This window comes from Pleurodeles waltl, chromosome 2_1 (assembly GCF_031143425.1).
Source record: "Pleurodeles waltl isolate 20211129_DDA chromosome 2_1, aPleWal1.hap1.20221129, whole genome shotgun sequence".
Classification (NCBI taxonomy): domain Eukaryota; kingdom Metazoa; phylum Chordata; class Amphibia; order Caudata; family Salamandridae; genus Pleurodeles; species Pleurodeles waltl.
This window is the reverse complement of record NC_090438.1, coordinates 452,790,274-452,817,549: the sequence shown is the minus strand read 5'-3', so window position 1 is coordinate 452,817,549 and position 27,276 is coordinate 452,790,274. Positions and strand designations below refer to the sequence as shown.

At 40.0% G+C, this 27,276-nt stretch overlaps 1 protein-coding gene across 1 annotated transcript in view; it reads left to right on the top strand.

Annotated features, from left to right (window-relative positions):
* Positions 1 to 27,276, top strand: part of KLHL4 (kelch like family member 4) — a 924,273-nt gene that overhangs the window by 542,145 nt on the left and 354,852 nt on the right. The window lies entirely within an intron of this gene.

Sequence of the window (27,276 nt, the reverse complement as noted above, 5' to 3'; positions counted from 1 at the left end):
TATGGGTCTGATTGGCTCTTTATTTTCTCTTGGAACTTTTTGCCTAAAATATTAACAACTTCTATCACTGGTGGTTCCTCTTATCCTATTTTAATTATCTTGATTTTTTTGTTCAATAAATTATTCCTTTTTTCTAAAATGGGAACTTTAGTTTGTTGTGTTATTTACTTTAAAATTGTTGGCACTGCTTGAGCAAAACGCACACTTCTCTCAGGATGGCCTGCATGTGCCTTAACTACCAGGGGTTAAACAGAGGTTCTCTCAGATCTCTGTTTTGACCTAATCACAGTAGACTTAAGTTGATAGAGGTAGCCGCTCCCAAACTAATAACCCCATTCCTGACATATTGCTAGAGACAAAGGGGCATATTCAGATTCATTTTGGAGTACATAAGGTAACTCCTATAGTACTTTTTAATAGGGATGGGTGTAACTTGTGCTGTGTTGCATAATCATGCAGAATTGCCTAAGAATTCCTTGAGATTACACTTTAATTATGCAAGAAGAGTAATTCTGCATTTAGCTTTGTTTCTTAGTGCAAACATGCCTCCTTGCATCCAAAATCAAATTGACGATGCATTTTCTACAAGAAATAGCTTTAAGTGCAACAAAACATGAATAGCAAGCATGAACAGACACTCACACTAGCTAAGTGTGCTCTTGTTGTAGCATTTTCCACCAAATCATTACGGTTTATAGTGCTATTTTCTTAATGCAAACTGCTCCCTTGCATCCAAAATTGATGCACATATGCATTTTACACTAAGAAGCAGTGCTAAATGTAGCAGAACACATAATTATTGGTAATTTAGTGTCAAAGGTAATGCAGAATTACCAAAATATCTCTGATTACTTTGGCAGAATCAAAATTTGGCTCAGTTCTACTGTTTCCATACTGCTATAGTCCTTTCTAAATTGGCCCTTTGCCCAGAACAGCTATATTGACTGTGCAATCGGAATATGCAAGAAACAGTCATATTTAGTTACTATGACTAGAAAGGACTGTGTCCTCTTTGAGCTATTACTAATAGGGGGTTGGCCATATTAGGGCTGATTCACAAAGGTATGTAAGAGTACGTCAGCAATTACTTCTGTAGTACTACTTTGCACACTCAATGCTTTTGTGAATTGGCTTCATAATGTCAGCTAAAAGATGTCATTCTAAATAGTGATACCAATGTATAAGTGATATGTTAGAAGTTCTCCAACCTCTGCTGTGAGAAAATAGCCTCTTTCTAGCATGGTTACCCACACTTTTGGCCTGTTTGTCAGTGTGTTTAACTGTGTCACTGGGTTCCTGCTAACCAGAACCCCAGTGCTCTCTCCCCTTTTAAATTGATTGTTGGATACTGTTAACACAGGTTTCCACTCCTAACTGGCATACTGGTGCCCCTTTGAAGGTTCATAGTATATGGTACTTAGGTACCCAGGGCACTGGGGTTCCAGGGGATCCCGATGGGCTGCAGCATTACTTTTGCCATCCATAGGGAGCCCAGGCAAAGACTTTGACAGGACTGCTATTTCAGACTGTGTGAAATGGTGCATGCACCCTTTCACAGCCATTTTCACTGCACCAGGTCACTTATAAGTCACCTATATGTCAGACCTTCTAACCCTGAAAGCTGAGTGCAAAGTACCTGTGTGTGAGGGCACCCCTGCACTATCAGAGGTGCCTCCACGTCTCCAGGCCCATTTTCCCAGACTTCGTGAGTGTGGGGATGCCATTATACGTGTGCACTGGACATAGGTCAATACCTATGTCCAGCTTCGCAATGGTAACTCCGAATATGGCCATGTAAGGTGTCTATCACCTGGGAATTGTACCCCAATACTTATTCTTGTGTTGGTTGTACAATTCCATGCACTCAGAGGGCTCCACAGTGGACCCCCAGTACTGCCATACCAGCCTTCGACGTTTTCCAAGCAACCCCAGCTGCTGCCACCTCACAGACAGGTTTCTGCCCTCCTGTTGCTCAAGCAGCTGGAGCCCAGGAAGGCAGAACAAAGCCTTTCCTTTGGGAGAGGGTGTGGAGAAATGTGGCACAATGGTTAGAGCGGCAGACCCTGATGCAGACATCTGGCCCGGGACCAGGGTTCAATTCCCACCTCAGTGGGTCTTGGGATCAATTCCCTTGGACCAGTTAATTCTCGCCTTGGTGCCTAATCTAATTGATGGGTCCCACTCTGTAACTCTGGGAAATAGCTTGCTTAATCTCCACAACAGTCCTCACAGCGCTTGGATGCCTGGCTTCACCCTGGGGCTGTCCAGGAGTGGGCACCTCACAGGGAAAAGCCAGGAGGGGTTCTACAGCGGTATGCGTACAGCGCCTTGAGACCCTAACCAGTGAGTAGTGCACTATACAAGTGGGAAGTTTACAGTTTACACCCTCTCCTTTTGGAAATAGAGAGCCTCAGGAAATGCTTTGAAGGGCACAAGTGGTGCTGTCCTTGCATAATCCACTCTACACCAGTTTAGGGACCCCCAGTCCCTGCTCTGGCGCAAAACTGGACAAAGGGGAGTGATCACTCCCCTGTCCATCACCACCCAAGGAGTGGTGCCCAGAGTGTCCCTGGGTTTTGCCATCTTGGATTCCAAGATGGTGGGGCACTCTGGGAGCATCTAAGTGGCCAGTGCCAGCAGGTGACATCAGAACCTTCTTCTGATTGGTGCTTACCTGTTTAGCTGACCAATCCCTCTTTCAGGGCTATTTAGGGGCTCTCTCCTGGGTGTTTCCTCAGATTCAGATTGCAAGACTCCAGTAGGAATTGTCTGCATCCGAAACACATCTGGACCCTCCAGGAACTCTCCAAACTGTAACAAAGAAGCAAAGGTGACTTCTGCAACATTGTATCTTCAGCTCCTGCCAGCAACTACAACTGTTTCCAGGTTGTGCATCCTCAGAGGACTCCCTGTTTTCAGCCTGCACCAGAAGAAGCAAAGTAATCTTCCTTGAAGTGAAGGAGTCACTTCCCTGCTTCAGCAGGCACCCCTCTGCAGCGACAACCGGTGTTATGGGTTCCCTCTCCTGATGACGAGTGTGGATCTAGCAACACAGGGGATAGACTGAAGTGACCCCTGACTGTCCCAAGGTCCAGCTGTCCAACTTTGGTGGAGGTAAGACCTTGCCTCCCCACTCAAGACAGTACCCCGTGCATCACGTGATTTGCAGTTACCAATGCTTGTGTGAAACCTTCCAAGAGAAGTTCCTCATGCATAGCACAGCTCAGCCCCCAAGCACTCCTACCTGCAATGCACAGCTTCCTGAATGTTTCTCCAGCGGCGTGGGATCCCTTTGAGTTGTACTGCCTGGGCCTCCATTAGCACCTTCTTTGTCCCCATGCTGTGGGACTCCTATGCATGCTGCCTGGTCTTCTGAGGGCTCTCTGAGTTGCTGAAAGCCCTTTCTGTCTCTCCCTCCTGAGTAGAGGCCACCAGGTTCCTCCTGGTCCCGGGAAGCACCATTTTCTGCTAACCACGAGCTTTGCGGGTGCCAAGGCTTGTTGGCAGAATCCAGAGATGCAAACCAGACTGCAATCTTTCATCCGACGTGAGACATCATCTGCACCAGCCAGGAACCTGCATCAGTCTTCTTGGGTGTAGTACTGACTGTTCTTCCTCACCGATGGTCCTTCTTTTACACCTTCATCCGGGTTAGCACGGGCTCCTGTTCTCCCTGGACTCTTCAGTGCTTCTTGGATTTGGTCCCCTTCTTCCATGGGTCTTCAGGTCCAGGAATCCATTGTTGGTATCTGAACACGTGTTCTTGTGTGTTCTAGGAAACTTACAGTGATTTACTCCTGCTTTCCTTGGCACTGGGGTGGGTTCTATTACTTACATTTGGTGTTTTCTTACACTCCCAGTGCCTCTCCACACACTACACTTGCCTGGGTGGGAAACCGACTTTCACATTCCACTATTTTAGTATATGGTTTGTGTTCCCCCTAGGCCCATTTCAACCTTTTGTGATTTTCACTATTTGCACTGTTTACTAACTGGTTTTAAAGCTATTTCTGCATTTTAGTGTACATACTGTGTTATATTACTTACCTTCTAAGGGAGTATAATCTCTAAAGTATTTTTGGCATTTGTGTCACCAAAATAAAATACCTTTATTTTTGTAACTCTGAGTATTTTCTTTCATGTGTGTAAGTACTGTGTGACTACAGTGGTATTGCATGAGCTTTGCATGTCTCCGAGATAAGACTTGGCTGCTCAGCTACCCCTAGACAGCCTGGCTTTTAGACACTGACTACATTTCACTAATAAGGGATACATGGACATGGTATACGGTGCTAGTACCTTTGGTATCCACTACAAACCAGGCCAGCCTCCTACATCTGCTCATACTACAAACTTTGGAATCATCTCACTGCTAAAAAATAATCTTTTTTTACCACCCAACTTTATACAACACCTGGCTCTTCTTCCCATACATCCTAGCAATTCAATACTTTCTTTTATCAGTCATTTATGTTCCTAAATGAAGTGACCTTATGCAAGTTTGGGAGAAATACACACAAATGCAGTTTGAAACCATTCAAGGCCAAATCTAAACCAACGCAGCCTTTCAGTTTCTCAGGTAAATGATATAAGCACTATGGAGTTCAGTAGAATTGCACAAATTTAGAGATTGCATATAATAATTAATAATAATCATAATAATAATAATATTAATCATAATAAATGCAACTATCGTTGTTATATTATTGTTATTAGTAGTAGTATTATTATTTGTCTTTAGTATAAATGGAAACCTAAAAATCAGCTTTCATCAACTGTTTATTGCCATTAGTAGTGTTGCACTCTTTACTCTTTATTTGGTCGTAGAAATCACCTGAAATATTATTACTGATTTGTGTGGTGTAACTTATCCAACCGTACAGGTTATTAATACGAAAGTAATTGTCAGAATTCAGTTTCAAAGTTATGTATATCTCTCTAGATCTTCTACTCTACTGGCACTGAACCAAGCTCGCTTCACAATCCAGACCCTTTTTGTTTGTACAAACCAAAGAATACATGCATGCTTGTAATCTCATTACTAGACGTGTTTTTCCATTCATAGTTTCAAAACACTCCAGTTAGTGGCTTTGGCGAAGACTTACCTGTGAACACAGCGCTCGCCCCGGCGCAAGTCTTGCGATGGAATCTTCATGTGTTCCATATATTTCAATAACAATACCCTACGCTGAATGCTCACATACTCCTACTGGGTTAGAAAGCTTGAAGGCAGAGTCAACAACTGCATTTTGCACCAGCTTGCTTTTTATCTAAAATAAATATCTGATGATAGGAACAAAATGTTATTAAAATGTGCCTAGGTTACCGAATATCACTGCATCATCTCATTGAGGGCAGCACTCTGCTGCCTTTCCCGCCGCCCAGTCAAAATTGGTATTACTTTTTCTCAAAATGTAGAACCGACAAAGCATTATATTTGCCATCTCTCTGTTGCCTGTCATTTGTCTCTCCCTATCATCCAACAAACCTAGTTAATTGAAAAGTGAGATACAACTGACCTTCCCAGGATTACTAGTTATTGCATTTGTTTGACAATATTACAATTTAGCGACATTAGTAAATGGATGACCTTGTTCTTCCCCCTCTCTTTCAAGAATTTTTCATCTTACATTTACCTGTCCATGCAGTGTTGTCTTGCTATGCGTAAGGTAACTTCCATTTACTCCAAATTGCAATATTTCTCTCTTTTACAGCTGTTCCACAGAAATGTTTGCCTATGAGCCTTGTGGTCTGGAACTCCATCACCTTCTTTAAAACATTTTCGAAAAACCAATTGTGTTAGCTTGATGAATCCGTCAGGCAAAATGTTACACCATCCAATTGGAAGGATTCTGTGGGATCCTGTTAGACCTGACAGCCACAGGGTGGCCATCCCACAACTTTTTGCCTGACTCCCTCCACCTTTCTGACACTGTTTTTGCTGGTTGTAGGACTCTGTGCACTTTACCACTGCTAACCAGTGCTAAAGTGCATATGCTCTCTCCCTTAAACATGATAGCATTGGTTCATCCCTGAATTGGCATATTTGATTCACTTATAAGCCCCTAGTAAAGTGCACTACATGTGCCCAGGGCCTATAAATTAAATGTTATTAGTGGGCCAGCCCCACTGATTGTGCCACCCACATAAGTAGTCCCATAACCATGTCTCAGGCCTGCCATTGTAAGGCCTGTGTGTGCAGTTTCACTGCCACTTCAACTTGGCATTTAAAAGAACTTGCCAAGCCTTAAATTCCCCTTTTTCTACATGTAAGTCACCTCTAAGGTAGGCCCTAGGTAACCCATACGGCAGGGTGCTATGTAGGTAAAAAGGCAGGACATGTACATATGAGTTTTATGTGTCCTGGTAGTGAAAACCCCTAAATTTGTTGTCCCCTACTGTGAGGCCTGCTCCTTTCATAGACTAGTATTAGGAGTGTCTTCATATGCTTTTTGAGTGGTAGATTCTGATCAGAAAGGGGTAACCAGATAATATTTAGTATGGCCAGAATGGTAATAGAAAATCCTGCTTATTGGTGAGTTTGTATTTTATATTACTATTTTGGAAATGCCACTTTTAGAAAGTGTGCATTTCTCTGCACTTAAAACCATCTGTCCCTTATAGCCTGTGTCCAATCAACATCTGGTCTGTGCTGATTGACAGCTCCCTTGTCGATTTCACAATAAACACAGGACCGTCATTCACATCTGCAATCATCTGCATACTGAATGGATCTTCCTGGGTTGGAAGGGTGGAGGACCTGGCATTTACATTTCAAAGGTCAGGAGACTGCCCTCACACAAAGGACTGATAATCCCCCACTGGGACTCTGGCAGACAGGACTGAACTGAAAGGGGAACTTGTGCACTTCAAAACCACTCTTTGAAGTCTCCTCCACTTCAAAGGCATTTTGGGCTATATAAACTGGGTCTCTTACCCCACCAAATCAGAAACTTCTGGACCTACGCCTGCACTCTGTCAGAGGAATTGTCTGGCTGCCCAAAGGCCTAATCTGGACTGCTTTGCTGAGAAGGACTGCTCCCCTGCTTGTTATCCTGCTGCCCTGCTGGCTTCTGACTCTTCCAAAAGGACTCTGCTGTTCTCCTGAAGTGCTCTCCAAGGGCTGCGATTGAGCTTGCCTCCTGTTTCTGAAGTTTCAATGCCAACAAAGTCTTCACCTCTTCCAGAAACTACTTGTGGGTCGAAAATCACCGCAACGCCTAAAGAAATTGACGCAAAGCCTGCTTCACGGCTGAGAATTCACTGCATGGCCGACCGGAACGGCGCAGCACCGACTTACCGACTGGAAATTTGGTGCAGCGCCTGCTGTGCAATAGAAAATTCAACATATTGCCTGCTCCTCTTTCCAGAGCGTCAAGGATTTTCAACGCATTGTCCCTGGGCATCAAAATATCTCTACATTGCAGTGAGGAACCAAGACTGTGCACCGAAAAACAACGCAACCCCTTGCATCATGGAAAGAAACAACGCATCATCTGTGCCGCCCTGGAAAATCCGACGTAACACTTTATTTTTCTATGCATCTCCTCCTTCGCATTCTCCGTGCATCGTTATTTTTTAGGCAACCCAGGTAATCTGTGTAACAAAGAAACAACTGTTAATTTCTAAGGATTGAGATTCTTTGAAACCTTTTAAAAGTGATATTTCAATGTGTGCTTATTGGATTTTGTCATTTAGACCATAATTTATTCAGATAAATATTATCTATTTTGCTTAACCTGTGTGGTGTATTTTTGTGGTGTTTTCACTGTGTTACTGTATGATTTATTGCACAAATACTTTACACATTGCCTTCTAAGTTACGCCTGACTGCTCAGTGCCAAGCTACCAGAGGGTGGGTACAGGATAATTTGGACTGTGTTGTGACTTACCCTGACTAGGATTGTGGTCCCTACTTGGGCAAGAGTGTATACCTCGGCCAACTAGAGACCCCATTTCTAACAGATCCCAATCAAGAACTAGATAACAACGACATTCCGAAATACATCTTTTTTTAATACAGTAGAAATATATAAAAATACATTAAAATGATTTTTCTAATATTTAGATTAAAATGTACATTCTAAACTTAAGTATAAATTTTTTTTTTACTATGTAATAGTAATTCTTAAATGTGATGTAAAAAATTAAATAAAAGTAATTTATTTATATTAAGTACAATTAGTATACATTAATTTCAAATGCAAAAAAATCTATTAAATCTGTGTATAATTAAATACAAATATGTACTATTACTATAAGTTTTACCCATTAAACTATAATTATACTTATTTATATTTTAACTGTGTTAAAAAAAAAAATATTTCATCATAATTTCTTATTGGGGTTTGTTTTATTTTTGTAACTTCATTGATTTCTATGGGAAGGTGCTGCAGTAACAAAGGTAGGCCCTGCGTGGTGCTTGACTTATTTCAGCTGTGAGCTGAAGTAATTTACTGTTTTTTTGGGTCCCTCTTTGGCTGTAGTAATTTTAAACATGCAGTTTGGGAATAGCTAAGGGCTTATTTGTTTATTCATCCTTACTCACCTCCCCCTTTTCCCTTCCCTTTTAGTAGTAGTACCCAATTTTCAGTCACTCTGATCTTATTCTTCCCACATTTACTACTGAAACATATTCTTAATTGTGCAGAAACGTTGCACTCATAGTGGAGATCTCCAACCAGAAAATAATAGGAGAGGCAGATGCTTAAACTCCACACATGAGTTTGTGAATAGCATTTTGTAGTACATTTTGTAGTATTAGAAAATTTACTACAAATTGCAGTTTGTGAATTGGGTCCTAGATATTTAACCATTAGAACAAACAACAATAAATATGAAACATATGATCCCTCCTCCTGTTTGTCGAAGGACATTATTTATGTTCGTTAGACAATTTGTTTTCTTTCAGATTGCATACTTACAGTAATGAAAATGAGAGACCCTGTGATCTAACTGAAGTATGCTATGGGCCATAAAATGATACTTTCGCAAGTGCAACAAACATTCATATTTAAGCTTTTGTCCTCTTGGAATTCACAGCAACCATATGCATATTTCCCATAAGGGTTTTAGTTAATTATTTATATGTTCATTATTATTACATACAGCTATGAGCCATTAGAAGTCATATCAATTCTCCCAACTTTTAGAGAGAATATTTGCAGGGAAACAATTGATTTCCCTAGGGCATTTACACGTTTAAAAGCTTGAACAATAATGTTTTAAATAGATACAAAATACTCTAAGTGCAGCAGCCTTTCATAATTAGATTTTTAACTACTGCACAGGTATATCTTCAATCTTCATCTAAATATATTATTTTACTGTTTAAATGTGCACGCTACAGATGAATTACAGAGATCAACTGTCTCCTGTACTCAATAATAAAATTAGGAGCATCCCAGTTTGAAAATGAATCAGGATAGCTGTGAACTTGTTACTTCTGCTCTAAAATGAGCTCTGAAAAACTCCAAACCTGTGTGCTCTGTCGAAACAAAGGGTGTGATTCACAAAGCAAGAATGCACTTGTAAATTCAATTTACAAGCTCAGATGACCTCTTTATTGGATGCATGATTATTTTGCACTCATAACTGTAATTACCCATTCCCAATTTTATCCCAAGTTAGTTTAAACTAAATCACACTTCAGCGTGAAGGAGATCAAATGTCATGGCAGAGATAACCAAGAAAGTTTTGGAACAGACAAAGGGTAAAAGTAAATTTATTTCCAGTTTTGGAATAGAAGCGAAAAAATACCATAATCTATAGAAGTTTAGAGGGGAGAGCTTTCTCCGTGGGAAACATATTTTCACTAGAGGTAAAAAAGAAGAAAATTTGCGATTGCACAAACACAACGCATTTTTCAAATGTAATTAGGAAATTTCAAAACGTTTATAAAATTTATTTAGACAGCGAGCAACCGTCACAGATTTTGAGAAATACTCTTTCCATGTTTTATGAATTACTCCTGTAAACCTGGACCAACCTGTGACTGTCTCATTGATTTAGCTCATATTACTGTTGAGTCTGCCCTGACTCTAATAGAAAGATTTGCTGCCACTCAAGGCTGCCATTATTATTATAAACTGACTTCCTGTATGTCAGCAGTAATAATGCGGCAAGCTTAGTTTTAGCGTATATGCTTTTTCTTATCGTTCTTGAGTGGGAGGCGGGGCATCATGACTAACCTCTCATGAGTTATTTTTGCTCTCCACACTCGAGTGGTACTAAATGCCATAATAACCTTCATATATATTTTTTCATTGAGAAGCCACTACCATTTTAAAACAAAGAAAGTGCTGAAATTCACCGGTTACACCTAACTGACTTAAGTACAACTTCCATCGAGATTGATTTCAGACATCTTCAGTGATGTAATATGTGCGGTCATAAGCAGGGCATGTTCCAGTGCAAGGTATACTTATGTCAGTTATGTATAACTGATGAATTTCAGTGTTTTTTTGTTTTAAAACAGTGGTAGTTTTTTAGGGAATTTGTAAGGTTTTTTTTTTTAACATTAGTAAACATTTTACTGCCTTCCTCAAATATTACTCCCCTTTATTATTTGATTATTTTTAATGAATATCTATTTATTTAAATGTAAAGTAATCTCTTATTATGTAATGTCTGCAGTCAAAGCCCCCTTCCCCACCGCACACATAAATACTCCACATTTGGAGATAACTAGATATTTATCCAGATAGCATGTTCATTGTGATTTTATGCAAATCCTTTCAGTAGTTTTTGACAAACTAAGGTTCAAAATGTATAGTTATTTTTGGACCTGGCCCTTGTGGCAGGTTTATCCCCTAACTTTTTGCCTTCTTCCTCCTTTTTGTTCTGACCATTCGCTATTGGCTCTAGGACTCTGATCACTTTATCACTGCTGATCAGTGCAGGTGTTCTCCCTTCTAAAGTTGGTATGATTAGCTTATACCTATCTAGCATATTTAATTTACCTGTAAGTCCCTTGCACAGTGGTATCTCTATACCTAGGGCCTGTAAATTAAATGCTACTAGTGGGCCTGCAGCACTGCGTGCACCACCAACTGAAGTAGCCTTTCAAACCTGTCTCAGGCCTGCTAGCGCAGGGCTTGTGTTTGCAGTTTTCTCCCACAGGGACCTTGCATCTACATTTACTTCCCGGGCCCAGAACTCCCCTTTTACCTCACGTAAGTCACCCCTAAGGTAGGCCCTATCTAGCCCTATGGGCAGGGTGCTATGCATGTAGATGGAAGGACATGTGCCTAGTAGTGGTGTGGCCTGTCGTGGTAGTGATGGGGGTTTCTCACTGCTGTGAGTGCTGCCTTCTCATAGGATTGCATTGAAAATGCCCTGCCTTATGCCTAGGGGGTATTGTCTGATTTATGAGGGGTAGCATAGGCATGTTTGGTATGGTTGTAATGGTAGTGAGAAATGCTGCTTACTTGTGTAAGTGGATTTCTTATTACTATTACAGAAATGCCACTTCTAGAAGTGAGCATGTCTCTGTGCTTATGACTCTAGTGTTTTGCAGCTTCACTCCAATCCACGTCTGGACAGAGTGACAGTTGGGCTTTGTGCATAGGGAGGGTGAAGGTATCACAGAGGTGCATCTGCCTACTGAATAGTCTTCCCGGGCTGAGAGAAGGGAGAGGCGGGGCACACCTGCATTTGCAAAGGCTGTGCCCTGGCCTCACACAATATGGTTGTTTACCCCCAACTGATGTTTTAGCCTGTGCTAGAGGCGTGAGGGGGCACACCCAGAACCAGTTGTAACTGGTTGGAGCTTCCTCTCCCCTTCTTTTGGAAACACACTGTAAAACTAAGTACAAGTACAGGGGAAATAAAGGGGAATTTTCCCCACAATTTGGGAACACGTGGAGACATTTCGGAATTGGACTGCTGCTGCTGTGCTGGCCTGTGACCTGCTTGGTCACTTGGAGGAACTGCCAACTATCTGCAGCCACCTTTGTGCTGGCCTGTGCTAGGCCCTGCCGCCCTGTGCTTCCTTTTGTGCCCCCAGAGGCTGGGTGCTATGGCCCCTGACCTCTGCAACCATTCCTTTCCCAGCATGAGGACAACGCTGGGTGACCGCTTTTCTGCATTTGTTTAAAGCTCCTGGCTTTGATCCCTCTGACGCCTAAGGAGCTCTGTGCCTGGTTTGTCACCCTGTGCTGCACGAGCACTTTCGCTGGTTTTGGGATGTGGCACAAGGGGAGCACCCGGTCCGTGTACTAGGAGAAGGGCTCACCGTTGCAACCTGGACAGATCGAACGAGACCTGGCTCGCACAGAACGCACTCTTTCGTTAGTGCCCCTGGGGCACAGGAGCGCTAGAGAGTGTGCCCCCAGTGCACCTGCAGGCCCCGCTCAGGGTAGGAGGATCATCGCGGCCCAGACCGTCCTCTGCCTGTGTCGGCAGGAGGTGAGGCAGCTGCGGGGCACTTGCAAGGCCCATGAAGGGCAGAGGAGAATCCTGACTCCCGAGCTGGCCCGAGAGTGAGGCACTGGAGCCCTAGGCATCGGCCAGGCCTGGGGATGTTATGAGCCTAGGAGGGCTCTGGATGCCTGGACCAGGACAGAAGTGTGATGGTGAGCTGCTCCTCCCCCTTTATAGGTCTTCGCCGCCTCAGGCCCTAAGTGACATGGCTGCTATTTAATAAGAGCAGCCTGGCTTAAAGAAAACATATTTTTTTCAGGACGGGCGGAAGCCTCGACCAAGGACCCGTCCCACGAAGGGTCAGTCTGTGCCCCATGATGTTCGGAGCACGAGGAGCTCCAGAATCAGGACTTGGACTTGGACGTCACTAGTGTCGTCTAGGGGATAGCAGCCCTAACCACTAGGCTGACCTAAGCTCCCCTGCACCCCCAGTTATAGGAGTGGCCCCCAGAGTGAGCGCACGGAGCACCGGGGGCCCCCTTTTGTTCTTCTTGGCACTAAAAGTGCCTTTCCATCAGGACAACAGGTACTTTGTCGGGACATAGGATTTCTAATGTTCTTGAAATGGACATGTGTATTATTATGTTGAACTGCTGTAATAATGATGTGTTGCATATATGTGCTGATGTTCCTTTTATGGACATTATATGCTAATATGTTTTCATGACTTGCCATAGGTTTTATGATGTTCCTGATATGGATGTTTATGATATTTCTATGACAAGTGAATTTACCTTGTAACTTTTTTCTGACTACTGCTTATATTGCAGAATAATAAGTAATCTGTGCATTATATGTGACTACTGCTGGTTCTGCAGAGTAACTGATGTGTAACATTCTGCCAACTGCTTGAGTAGCAGGATATTACTGACATGTTGTGTTTGGTCTAATATTTGTATTGTGTACAATACAGTATATTTTCATATAACTTGGTGTTGTGTTTCCTTTGTGGTGGGGATAGTGTGTCACATGTGTTGTGTGTGCTGTGCAAAAGCTTTACACATTGCCTCTGGGATAGGCCTGACTACTCATGCCAAGCTACCAAGGAGGTGAGCAGGGGCTATCTTGGACATGTCACTCCCTTGCCCTGACTAGAGTGGGTGGGTTCTGCCTAGTTTAGGTGCATACCCTAGCCAAAAAGAAACACAATTTCTAACAACTATATTGCCAGTTGGGCTTCAAATAAAAACAAATCAAACTTTCTGAGTGGCTGAGGGGGCTTCTTGATACTCTCAGGCTGTGGGTGCCCTGGTTCAGACCAGCTATATGAAACAATGGTCCACTGGGACTTGTTTTAGAAAGTAACCATTAGGTTTCGATCATCAGTGATACCCTGTTTCACTTTGAACTATCATATGTTGCATAATGATAATATCAACAAATAGTCATAATCAAACATCCGGGCATCACTCATTCAGATTTGATTGTATATGTATTTTCTTGTACAAAAAACGTTGTATTCACATAGCTAACACAATGCAGTTCTTTGTGGTAATACTGCAGATGGTGCAGTGTGATAAAAAGTAGCAAAAATTACTTGTATCCAGATAAAAACAACCTTTGTTAACAAAGGCCTGGTAACACTTCATAGGTGTTTCTTATGTGTAAAAGTACCTATCAACCAAGGGGATTTTTGTTGCTGTTTGTCCCCAATGTTTTTCACAGAGTGTCATGAGGGCAAGTAGTCTGACTATTGTAAGCACCAAGAGACTCTTACAATGTAATGCCGAAGTCCATTAATAGAAATTCCATCCTTCAAGGTCTTCATGTAAGCTCCAATTATGAAGAATTCAAAATACGTCCCCAAATGAATCCCTTGATTTCTATCATGCCTAGGTTTTCAAAGTGTCTAAACTTGATCTCTCATATATGAGCCTGGACACACAGGCTGTGTCCAGAGCTGTGTCAACTCTAGTCCTGGGGACACACCAAAACCAGTGCTGCTCCAGCCTGCTACTGCCAGCACATGAGTTAGCAGAGAAATTGCTGTCTCCCCAGAGTTGAAGCTGGCTTGCGCATTGGGGTGCTGGGGCTCCCCCAATTGCCCTCAACAACCCCTTTAACCTTAGGGTGCCTCCGGTAGGACCGGTACACCCATAATATATCAAATAAAGAAAAACAGTGAAGGGCTCACTGCTTAAGTATAGAACGTGCTGCTCATTGGGCACACCAACCTTTGATATAAGTAGTGCAGGAGACTACAGGGAGAGAGGTAGCCCCTTAAATATGTTATTTAAAAAAATATAGTAAGTCTCCTGGCTCATTGAATTCATGACCCCAGGCGAGGTTTTACATTTTATTCAAACAGTTCTGTAGTTTGAAAGTTTGTTCTTGGGCTCTGAAGTGCGAGGACCCCTAGTGGATTGTCCTATGACTTCATTATGTGGCTTAGATGGACTAAAGAAAGACCCTGGCACATTTTGATGAATATTTTGAATATAACTGCCTTATTGATATTTTCATTGACAATCAATTAAATGTTTATATTCATAATGTATTTATTTTAATAAGATCATTTGTTTATGTTTTGTTTTTGATGGATATATGTAAGGTAATGTAGTGGCCCTTTGGCAAATACAATACGCCTGCCTAATAAATTGATGTAGTGACCCATTGGCAAAGCTAGTACCCTTGCCTTAAATACATGACACACATCGATATTGTGATGTTGTATCTGATATTGTTTGGGGTGATTTTGATTATGGGGTACAGGATCCACTAGGGGTCAAATTTGATTTTAGGGTGTGACCAAACGTTTCCGTGTACTGAAATGTGTAGTATTTAGTATAGGTTGTAATAAATGTATTTTTCCTTTTAACAAGAAAGAGCACAAACAGTGCAATAATTCCCACTAGGCCAGAAAAGATATTAAAATAATATAGTGCAGTGGGTGTCCATTGGGGTTGGCTGTAGGAGGCTGGCCCTCTCTGTAGTGTGAAAAGCTAGGCACACTGTGCAGGGAGTCCAGGAAACCACACATTGGTTTACAGAGGTAAAAACTAGATCACCATAATGCTTTATGATAGATTGGACGAGCACTTAGGCCAATCTTGGACAAGTGCAAAACATTTGTTGTACCCACAGGATCAATCATGCTACTCACACATTCGAAGTAATAACTCAAGACCAATTTATTAAAATACTTCAGATTTGTATATAAACTTTAATACCAAGAGTATCAAAATTGGTTAAGTACTTTTGGAGATATGGATTTTTGAACTTGAAAGAAAATAGTCTTTTTACTACACACCATAGGACTCAATGGAAAGTCACCTTTAAAAATACATATAAAATTACACAGTAGCTTTGCCAAGTTCTTGTTTTGCAGGTTGGTTGAGGTCTTCTGTGGGCACGCTGTGCCAGAGGGAGAGGTTTTGGTGACTCCCAGTTCCTGTGGGAGCAGCACTGGAAAATCTCTGTAGCTGGTGCAGGGCCACTGTGGGGAACCGCTTGGAAAATGTCAGTGCAGGTAAGTTTAGAGGTGGTTCCTTGGGGTCCCTTTGGAATGTCGAGGTCACAAGGGGTGAGGGACCATTAGGGCTCAGCAGGATCTTTGTTGCAGGGCATGGGGCAGCCTGGTGCAGAGCAAATTGGTGAGCCAGGAGCTGTGCGCAAAGATGCCTTTTGGATCTGGAGGTAAGTCACCTCAAGGGTCGCTTACCGGACAACGGGGACACTCTGGCGGGAGGTCCAGGGTGTTCCTAAAGTCCCTTGACTGAGGCTTCCTCCTGGTCCTGGCCTTGCAGCCAACCCAGCCATGTGAGATGTGGGGCTGGACGCATGCGGAGGGTGGCATAGAAATTCACTGAAAAAAAAGCAAAGGTCACAGGGATGTTATAGTTAGGAAATTGAGTTAAAAACATAGAACTTCACTTAAAAACCCAAAGGTTAGAAGGACATTATAGATAGGTTTTGATTCTAAATGCACAAAATTATCAGCTGTTATAGTTAGAGTTTTTTCAAGTAACTGTAACTCATGCCCTTACGTAAGTATAACTCGCACCCTCACCATTCAGTGGAAGTGGAGTGTCTGCTCAATCAAAACTAATAGAGCAGAAGATAAGAAAGGAACCCAAGCCCCTGTCTCAGTACTGCTTCTAAAAGCTTTTTTTATGGAGATCATATAACTTCCATAAAAGCTGCGCTGTCTAGCCAGAACTACAAATGTGTGTTATTTACTATTATAACTCCAGTTCAACATAAGTAGGAACATATTATATATTAAAGGGACTTTAAATTTGTTATTCTTACTACAATCCAAATTACATTTTTTTTTAACTTTTAGAAACATTGGGAAAAGTGCGTATTTGGAGGGAACATACTTACTATTCTAATCCTAATCCCAGTGACATTAGGAATCATGCAGAGTTTGAGAGAGTTTTGATTTTCCATTGTAACTCAAGACTCAAATACATTTAGCAAAAATCATATATTTGAGGGGTTCAGATTTTCTCATCTAAGTCTGGTCCAACATGAGGATGAGAAAGTGAAACCATTAAAGAGGGTTCTGTTTTAATATTTTATCTTAATACAACCTACTGTGTGGTATGAACACATATTGAGGAACTCAGATTTACTAGTCTAACCCCAGCCCAGCAAACATTTGGTTACATGCATTTTGAGGGAGCAAATTTGGTATCCTAACTCCAATCATTTAATATCCTAACTCCAATCACACTTACACTAGGGACATTTCTTACTCTGGCCCAAATACAGAGGTGAAGGTATCTGTTTTGGGAGAGGGCTATTCTCACTCCAACCCAACATATGCATGATTTAAAGGGGGCTAAGATTTATTATTCAAACTCCAATCTAATTTACATTGGAACAAATGCACATATTGAGGAGGTATAAGATTTACTATCCCAGTTCTAGTCCAACAAACATTGGTAAATGCTCTCAGGATTTCATTTTAGGTATGAATGGGGAGAGTGGGGTGAGGTAGGGAACAGAATAATATCCCCTGATGTAATGCAAGAGTGACCAAGTATCACCATGACCCACAGTGGCAGCCTTGGAGGATTGGAAATAACAGCAGTGGTATGTGAGTAGTATGAAGCTGCTAACCTACAGGGGGCAGGAGTTAATTGAGTGGAGGTGGAGAGTACTTAGCCTCACCCTGAGCATTGCTTGGTCCCTGGCATTATTTTTTATTTTATTGAATTGGCTTCATTCTTTCTCTGGTTTGTTTTCCTGCATTGATCTCCCTTATCATTTACTTCTCCTTTTCAGTTCCCTCTTGTCCCTTCCTTCATAACCCCATTGCCTACTGTTTATTGGTCTCTGTTGTGTTACCCTGCTTGGTATAAGAATCCAGCTTTTTGACATTGAGGCAACAGCCTTGGTATCCTGGTCTGCGTTTGGTCTAAAGATAGCAACCACAATTGAGGAGAAGGAGGAGAAACTGTCTATATTTCTGGTCCCTTGTCCTCCTGCTGTATATATCCATTATTCTAACATTGCGTTATTTTTAATTTATTGCGATTGCCCTGTATTTACTAGTTATTTGGGGATGCCAAGATACCCTTCTAAAACCAACTCTACTGTGGTCTGCACTTTAATGTAACCATCCTGTTACATGAAGAGTTCCTGTGTCTCTTTTTTACTCTTTGCCATTTTTATTATTCTAACTCTAGTCAGCTTACATTGGTGAAGATCTGGGGTCAAATTTTCTTTTTTAACTCAGCACTCAATGACATTAGGGAAAACTCATACATTTGAAGATGGATCAGAATTAATATTCTAACTACATATAAACAAACATTTTGGAAAGCACCCATAAATGGGGCAAGACAGAATATTTATTATTCTAACTCCAGTCCCACTTGCATTGAGGAAAGTGCATATATTTGGGGAGAGGTTTAAAATTACTATTCTAACTTCAGGCCCACAAACATTAAAGTAATAAGAGTGTGTGCGGTAGCTGGAGCTAATCTTCAGTATCAATATCCTAAATGTAAACAAAAAAATGTATATTTGATACATATAAATAAATATTTTCTCATCAAGCAGATATATTTTTAAAATTGTTAAAGATTAAATGACAATTGTCCTTAAATTTAAATAGTAATGTTACCACTGTACCCGATAATTTTATTAAAATTAAAAATACATGTAATGTATTAAAATAAAAAATAACTAACATGCACAAATGTATCTAAATGTATCACTATTAACAATAAACTACACAACCAATACCCACAAAAATGATCAACCAATTTTTCCAAGTTATTAAACTTATGAAATAAACCCCAGTTTTTAAAACACATGCATTTATACTTTTTAATTAACAAGTAAACTACTAGTATTTAATAAAAAGAAAAAGCTCAAACAACAATTTGTTCAATTACCACATAGTAAAAAATATAAAACATTAACCACCATATAAATCAGAATACTCCATCTGAAAAATGTTATAAAACATTTTTTTTTAAATAGATTACATAAATAATGATTGTTAATAATAATACTGATTACATTTTTCAATGTGGTGAAAGAAAACATTTTTAAAAAATAAGCACTGCCCAATTAATCCCCAAAAAACCCCACAAACTTTTGTTTGTACGATGATGTGGAAGATTAATTACTTTTTAAATTAAATGTCCCTCTATTATGCGATATACATTACCTATGTTATGTAGTAAAAGTTCAGCTTTATTTTCTAAGGATACTAATTTAACTCTTTCTACATTTTGATGGAAACACGTAAAGCCCATAATTGTTATAAACAATTTCAAGCAATTAAAAATACAGAGGAGGTACATCTTCCCAATTGTGTATTATATGATCTATATTTTGCCTCAAAATACATCAGACACAATAAAAGTTCAGCTTTAAGGTCACATTAAAAAAAACTCTCATTTCAACTTTGACTTTCCAAAACATTAATAAATATTATGAAAATGACATAAATCCTCCCAAATTAACCTCTCTCCTAATCATAAAATGCAGAATTTTATAAGGTATTAATTACATACCAGACATCAATTTTCAATTTAGCTATATGATATATTAAAACATGTTTTTAACAGTATTATGATTTATTATAACTCTTGGAAGTCTGGAAGAATCCTTGGATTTCCAACAGTTCTTTAATATATCCTTAATTCCACTTCCTGATTTCCAAAATACTTATGACCTTCCGTATGCATGTAAAATAGAGCATTATAAATTATCAGCAATATTGAATGAGCTATAATTTCTAAATTCTGAGGATATTATTTTGTCTCTTACATTTCAATATCAATTTTTAAACACTTCTGGTTACAGGTTTGGTCAAAGACCAACTCAACTGTATAAACTGCAGTTCCCCTTTTGTTATATCAGAGAGCTTAATAAAAGACTAGAGAAACAGTACAGTTAGATGGAAATGTGATTTACCTAGTGTGAATGCAATTTAGTGAATTGATTTGAACTAGAAATATAATACAAACATTTCATTTTTGGCATGTTGGAAATATATAAGTTCTAATCATATCTTTATGTCCTCTGCATTAGGGTCTTATGTTGATAGATGATAGGTTAATGGAAAATATAATTGTGTTGAATATGTTGAATTATCTAAACTTTGGAGCATTGTTAAGTTTTGATATTATTTTTATGTATCAATATTTAAATATTTATCTGACCTGGTATTCTTCTTCCCTTATTACCTTCTTTATCTTTTAAATGTGCATTCTCTTTCCTACTGCGCGTTTAGTTTTCTTTCGTCTGTCATAAATAATCATGATTTGTTGATATCATAATAAATGAAATAGCTATCAAAGATATATGGTCATATATTTTGAGTTTAATATTGGATGTTATCATTGTTATTTTAGCACCACAAAACCTTCCATACGGTAGAGGAAAATGTGGCCAACACATAACAAGGCACCACACTACTATAGATTCCAAAGCACTAACTCTTTTGACCCAAAGTCCCGTAATTGAAAGCACATGTTTTGGGACCACACTAATTCCCATCCACAGGGAGACAGTAAAGTCAACAGATCGCAAACCACCACAGTTCTGAAGGCCAAAACCAAGAAATGTTGGAATAATAAACACCAGCAGATGTTAAATCAGGCATCCTACTCCAGGAACAATGCAGGAAGGAAAACCATTCTAAGGTATTAGCAACATGTAAGTAGAGAAATCCCTCAGTTTTCTACACAGTGAACTGATCAAAATACATACTGAGCATGATTGAAGAGATAGGGAAACAGCAACAGCCAAGCAGCCCTCACCCAAAAACCTGCACCATATCTATATGGCCACACATGTGAAAAAATAAATCTTATCTGGAAAGATGATTTAAGGCCAGATGTACATAGCTATTTTCTGCTTGCAAATGGCCTGATTCGCAGGCTCGGGCCATTTGTGACCAGAAAAAAGCATTTTGGTATGTACCAATGCTATTTTGCGATTCAGTACTCTATTTACTGAAATGCAAAATAGGTTTGCAAGTTGCTAAGAGGAAGGGGCACGCTGAGGGTGTTCCTTCCTAATAGTGAGTTGCAGTGATATGTAAGATTGTTTTGCGACTGTGAATGCGGTTGCAAAACAATCGCAGCACCAACTTCAAGTTGGTGGTAACCCATCCGCAAATGGGAAGGGGTATCCACGGAACCCCTTCCCCTTTGTGAATGAAAGTGAAAATATTTTTTCAGAGCAGGTAGTGGTCCCATGAACCACTGCCTACTCCTTCATTTTTTTTGTTTGAAATGCATGCATAATGAAAATGGGCTGCATTTAAAAAAAAGGCTTTATTTAAAAAGCAATCTAAGACATGGTGGTCTGCTGACCCCGGCAGGCCTCCATCCCTGTGAGTAAGGCCATTTCAAATTGGGTCACAAATTGAGACCTACCTCATGAATAATAATGAGTAGGTAATTTGCGACCCCATTGGGAATCACTAAATGTGTCATTTCATTTTGCGAGTCTCTAATTGCGATTCACAATGATTCGCAATAATGGACTCACAAAATTAAATGGTCGTACATCTTGCCCTTAGTGTAGTATCTGAAATAGAGAAGCTGAACTGTATATTCCCTCCTTCAGCGTAAGGGTAGGAACTAACATTTTAAAGGGCTAGGATGGTCCTCTGTCACCAAGACGTAATTTACCATCTTAGGACTGTAAAAAGGAGAAGGTTAATAGCTAGAAACTCAATCATGGGCAATGTATTAATAGCAATGAATTGAAGAGTCCACAAGGAAGAAAGGCAATATCACCTTACACCAGAGGTCTTCAAACTGGGGGGCTAGCCCCCCTAGGGGGGCCTGAAGTGATCCCAGGGGGCCCCAGACTCTGGCCAAAATAAATATTATACAGATAACAGACCGTTGTTTTAAGCAGAAGCATGTTATTGCAGTTTTAAAAAGCTAACAATACTTAACTGCAATGTTTAAATAGGTTTAGACATATTTAAACATTGCCATGTTTATAAAATAATTGTGAAAAATTCTAAGGGGGGCCCAATGATTTTTATTTTTCAACTGGGGGGGCGCGCCATTAAAAAGTTTGGAGACCTCTGCCTTACACTGATGGAATGTCAATGAAAATAAAAAGCAGTAACAACATGAAGAAGGCTATGGAAGGAAAGAGTTCTGTCTTCATTGACATTGTCAGGGTAACAAAAGTGAACAGTTAAAGAGGTATTGAGGAAGACATGCATATTCAGACTCAATCAGCCTTAAAAATCAAATAATCAGATGACATTACTACAGAGGCTGTGTAAAACGTAGCAGACAAGTTAGATTAAGTACTTCATAAGTTCTTCCTATTTTTAGTTCCTTTTAGTTGTTGATACTGAAATGTAAAGCGGTTATTTTCTTTAACTGTTATGACATTTAAAACTGTGTCCCTTTTAAACAAAATGGAGACATTTCTGATAGATTGGAATTATTAATCGATTAGGCAGATATGTTTTAGTTAAAAACAGTAAAACAGTTACTCATCAGTATTTGATTAGCTAAGGAACGTTTTTTTTTTCTTGGTCAGAACTAATGATTTAGCTGCATTGAAGTAGTGGATTAATGCAACTATTGCACGGCAAATGTGTGAAGCATTGGGAATTTTTACGCCTCGCCCCAAAAAAACAGTATTAGGTCCAATGGGATGAAGGTTGTTGGCTGAGATCAAATCCTGTACGACAGGCCTCAACTATACATTACTGAAGAATTCTAAGAAGGCTGAAACCAGCCTCGGGTTGCTTGTCCTCCAGTCTGAAGTGGGCTTTGGCTGGCAGTTTGTGTTGGACTGTTGCTAGAGCAGAGGGACCAAGATTGATTTGCATATAGTAGGTCGTTGTCTAAATTTGCATCGTGGGAGTAAAATAATGGGCTGCAACTTGGACCACAGGGATTGCCGGTGGCTGAGATTAGTTCAAGCATTCCATTCATCACCTTTTTGTTTGCTGCCTTTAGTATGCCTAGATGTGGTTCTCATGCTCACTGTATCGCAAGCCTCAAGCTATAACTCATTGATGAGGCTTAAGTGGGCTGCAACTAGTTTGGGGTTGCTTGAATTCCCATCCGGAGGAGACTGGCAGTTTGTTCTGAAATGTATCCAATTGGAACATAACTAAGACTGTTTCTCATAAGGTGCTTCTCTTTTTAGCTTGGCATGGTGTGGAAAAATGGACTATAATGTGACCCAAATGATCACCCAAAATTGAAAATAATTCAGGCATTCCATCAATCACTGTGCTGTGTCTTTGCAGTTGATGCCCTACATGTGATCAGGTATGTCCAGATGTGGGTTCTGTCCTCACTGTGCCATAGGACTCAAAGTATACTATACTAACAAGGCCTGGGCATGCCAAAAATTGTCTGAGGTTACTTGTGTTCCAAACATGAAGGGACTTTACCTGGAAGTTTTGGCTGGACTGTTCCACCTGTAGCACGACCAGGATTGATTTGCATTTGGCATGTCTCTGTCAAACATGGCACAGCGGGTAAAAAAAAGATGGATTGGAGTGTTGTGCCAAATAAAACAACCTGAGATCAATTCAAGCATTCCATTCATAACCTTGTTGTTTGTTTAGCTCAATTGTAGTGCATACTTTGTGACAACAATCAATATTTAGATTGCAGTGCAAAAATACCTGACTTTGTGACTGTATGTTGTACATAACATGTATTCCTAACTTTCCTTTGAAGTCCATTACCATACCCTCTCAGTCAATAACCTCAGATGTTTGCTAACAGACAACTGAGGATATAAGTACCATCAGATCCAGCTCTGAATTTGGAAAGTGATTGTTAAGTATGTGCCCCACTGGAAAATTGTGGCAGACAGCTATTGTCCTTCAGAAAGTCATCCCAATCCCACTAGACGGTGACCACATCCAATGGTTGGTTCTGTTAATTTTTTAGTTTATTGAACATCCTGTAAGAAGGACATACTGTGCCATAAGCACAATCCAGTGTTCCAAGGCACTGTTCTCAATCCTTTAACATCCATTTCAATCTCAGGAAACATGATCTTAAGACCATACTTCAAACCCAAACACAGCCTGTCGAACTACCAACCTTGTTTATTTTGGCACTAACTGACAAAGCATTAAGCAAGAATAACTTTCTGTTTGACTACCACTTTTATTTTCAAACAAAACGTGTGGCTAGCGGTGCTAGCACTGCACCAGATTTGTCTAATCTGTTTGTGGCTGATTTTGAAAAATCTTACATTTGTCCTCACAGAACTCCTTTGTAGATAACATCAAACAGTGGGTAAGGAATATTGATGATGTCCTCTACATTACGGATGGGTCCAAAACTAGACTACAGGAATTTCAAATTGGAGTAATAAATTACACAACGACATTCAATTCACCATGTACTCTGACCCTACAGCTATTTCTTTTCTTTGAGTGAAATTAGAAGACAAAAAGATATCCACCTCGCTTTACAGAAAGCCCACTGAATGCAACTCCCTTCTACAATATTGGAGTCATCACCCCAGGAACCCAAGGGACAACCTAGTTTTGGGCTATTTTGTGCACATCCACAGGAACTGCTCTGAAAGGTCAGTCTATTTTAGAGAATCTGAGATGCTACTTAGTAGACTGATATAAAGAGGCTACCATTAGAGTCTGGTCAAGCAAGCACACAAAAGAGTATGTTAAATTTGATGGGTAACATTACTTGACCCCATGAACATCCATCTGAGGTTGAACATTCCATTTACATTAGTACATTCAACACAGCCAGTAATGAGATAAAAAGGTCATTCTAAAGCTGAGCGAGTCAGTGAAAGACCAGTTACCCAACAAAACTATTCCATTGTTCTCTTTTAAAAGGGTTAACAATTCTAGATATTGTCTCATTGGAACTGCTCTCCATCATATACCTACACCAACAATACAATCACAATGGGGTTTACCACCAGTCGTAGGGTATTTAAAATGTGGTTCTTGCACAGCATGTAAATATTGTATTGATACCAAAGTGTTTATGCATGAGAATGTCAAATTTCTAAATTATTTTACTAATAGCAGCTCCCAAGATGTGATGTATGCCATTTGGTGCCCATGCAATCTGGGATAAAGAGGCCAACCTAAGCAGACGGTGAAAAGCCATATCCTGCAATACCATAGCAGGATCGAATGCGTAGTCATGGGGAACACCACTGGGGGAATATTTCCTATTACAGCATCACAGAGCTGAAGAGATACATGGGCAGATTATCGAACAAGTGAATCAAATCACAGATATTGTTGCACAAGGAGCTGCAATGGATTGGACAAGTGGAATCAATAATGCAGGGACTCAACTCCACAGGGACTGTAGAGAAGCACCTTTTTCTGATAGCTTTGTAAATTCTTTTATGCTGCTCCTAGAATGTTTTAGCAATTTTTGGGTGTTGGATTCTACATGGCTGTTACTGAGTGTGTGGGTATAGCCTGTTTCAGTTACTTCCCTAGTACAGCAATATTCTTACAAATTACACTGTAGTTTGGCCACTTTAACTAGTGGTTTTTCTACTTCTTTTGCAGCTTAGTCACCCCTTTGAACTACTTTTATTTTCTGCCCTGAAAATTTACACAAATGTTTGGTCGTTTTTGCCCTGGTGCTGTCCTTCTCTCTCAGCAAGTATTTCTTTTTTGGGTTCATTCAAAGATTCATGTCTTATTTGCCTCCACATGTATGCTATGCACAGCGATGTTCTCTATTAAAAGAACTCAGACTCGTGCTATCTTGACAGATTTGCAGGTCAGAGCGTCCTCGGTCAAAGAGAAAAGTAAGTACCACAATTTCTCCACATGATGGCATTATCTTGCCATTTTCTTGGCCCTTAGTGGTTCTCTGATTTTAGGATTGCCCCTTTGTCTTCAGAATCTTTGAATTCCTTTGCACCAATATTTGGAAGGTTCTGATTTCAGTATTGTGGCTGAATCTTTTCTTGATCACCTGTAGGTAAGATAAGATTTCTTTCACACATTGTCTACAATGGCTTTAGCTTTTAATTCTCACTGCATTAGTGTTTTGACTTTTCATAAAGCATCATAAATTAATTCCAGCTATAGAGGGTGCTTGCTTTGGCTGTATATACATGCATCTTCATGTGAACAGCAAGATATGCAGCAGAGCTTCCACTTGGTACCTGTTCCTACTACCTTAATATTTTGGAGATTCCATTAAGCAGTACATACTCCAGCAATGCTGGGATATTTTTGGGCTGCATGTACACACATATTAATGTGAATGGCAAGTTATGTGGCAAAGCTTTGGCTTGTGTTTTCCACCTACTGGGTAGTTGTTAAGCTCCTTGATATTGAGAGGTGGCATTGGTATTTTTTCAGGCCACATTTTTGGGATTTTGTGCTGTCTCCCAGAGACATGTTTTTTTAACCGTGCTCTTGTGTGTATGGGGATGATTACAAAAGGTTTTGCATTTTTTTCATGTTTACGCAGCCTGTATTCACATGGTGATCTTTCACTTTGTTTCATATTTACTTTAATAAACCATTTTGTCCTAGATTCTTTGATGATGCGCATGTGTTATTGTTAACACCTGACCTTCTGTCTCTGCCTTCAGTATATTCTGTATCTTTTACAGACTCTGCATTATTGTCCTGATTAATTCTTTCCTCAGTGATTTTCCCTTTTATACTGGTACGTTTTTCTCAGTATATAATTCATTTTTCTAGGGGGCACACTAATTAGTTTTTTTCCTGTTCCTTTAAGGTTGGCACCATTATTCTTTTGTCCTGATGATGACGCTCATAATTCACTTCTAATAGGGTCAACATATTGACATTTGAACTATGGGACTGATATGATTTAACATGATTCATGTATTGTACTCTACTTTTGAGTCGTGCCTGAAATATGTAACTTTATCAGCCCCTAGTACTTTAACTGTGTTGTTGTTTGGAGCACCTGCAATGTGATGTGATTTATTGAATTAAAATAACTTTCTGATTCTAATCATATGTTTTTGAATCATGAACAGTAGGCCTAGAAGGTTTAAGCTTTAAACCTCTCCCAAAGGCAACCGTTGTTTTTTCTTGCATTGAATAGCTTAGATAAGCAGGGTTATAGGGTTGCCCCATAATAGTTTTGGTTGTATTTCCTTACCAACTTTTTGAAGTTGGTACTCTATTGCTGACCAACTTGTCAGCTATCTTATCAAGTTCTTTGGGTTAGTAAATTTGACTAAATGTTTACATATATCTGCAAGACAGCTACTCAAGATATTCTCCCCTTTCAATCAGGTTGTGCAAATCTGCATAGATAATAACTATTTTGCCTCTATTCCAGGCAATTCAACAGCTTTTATATATTCAAGTTTCATCAGCGTTTAGATACTTTTCCTAATACTTGTATATTGTTTGATATTTAAGTGATGAAGACAGAGTAACATAAA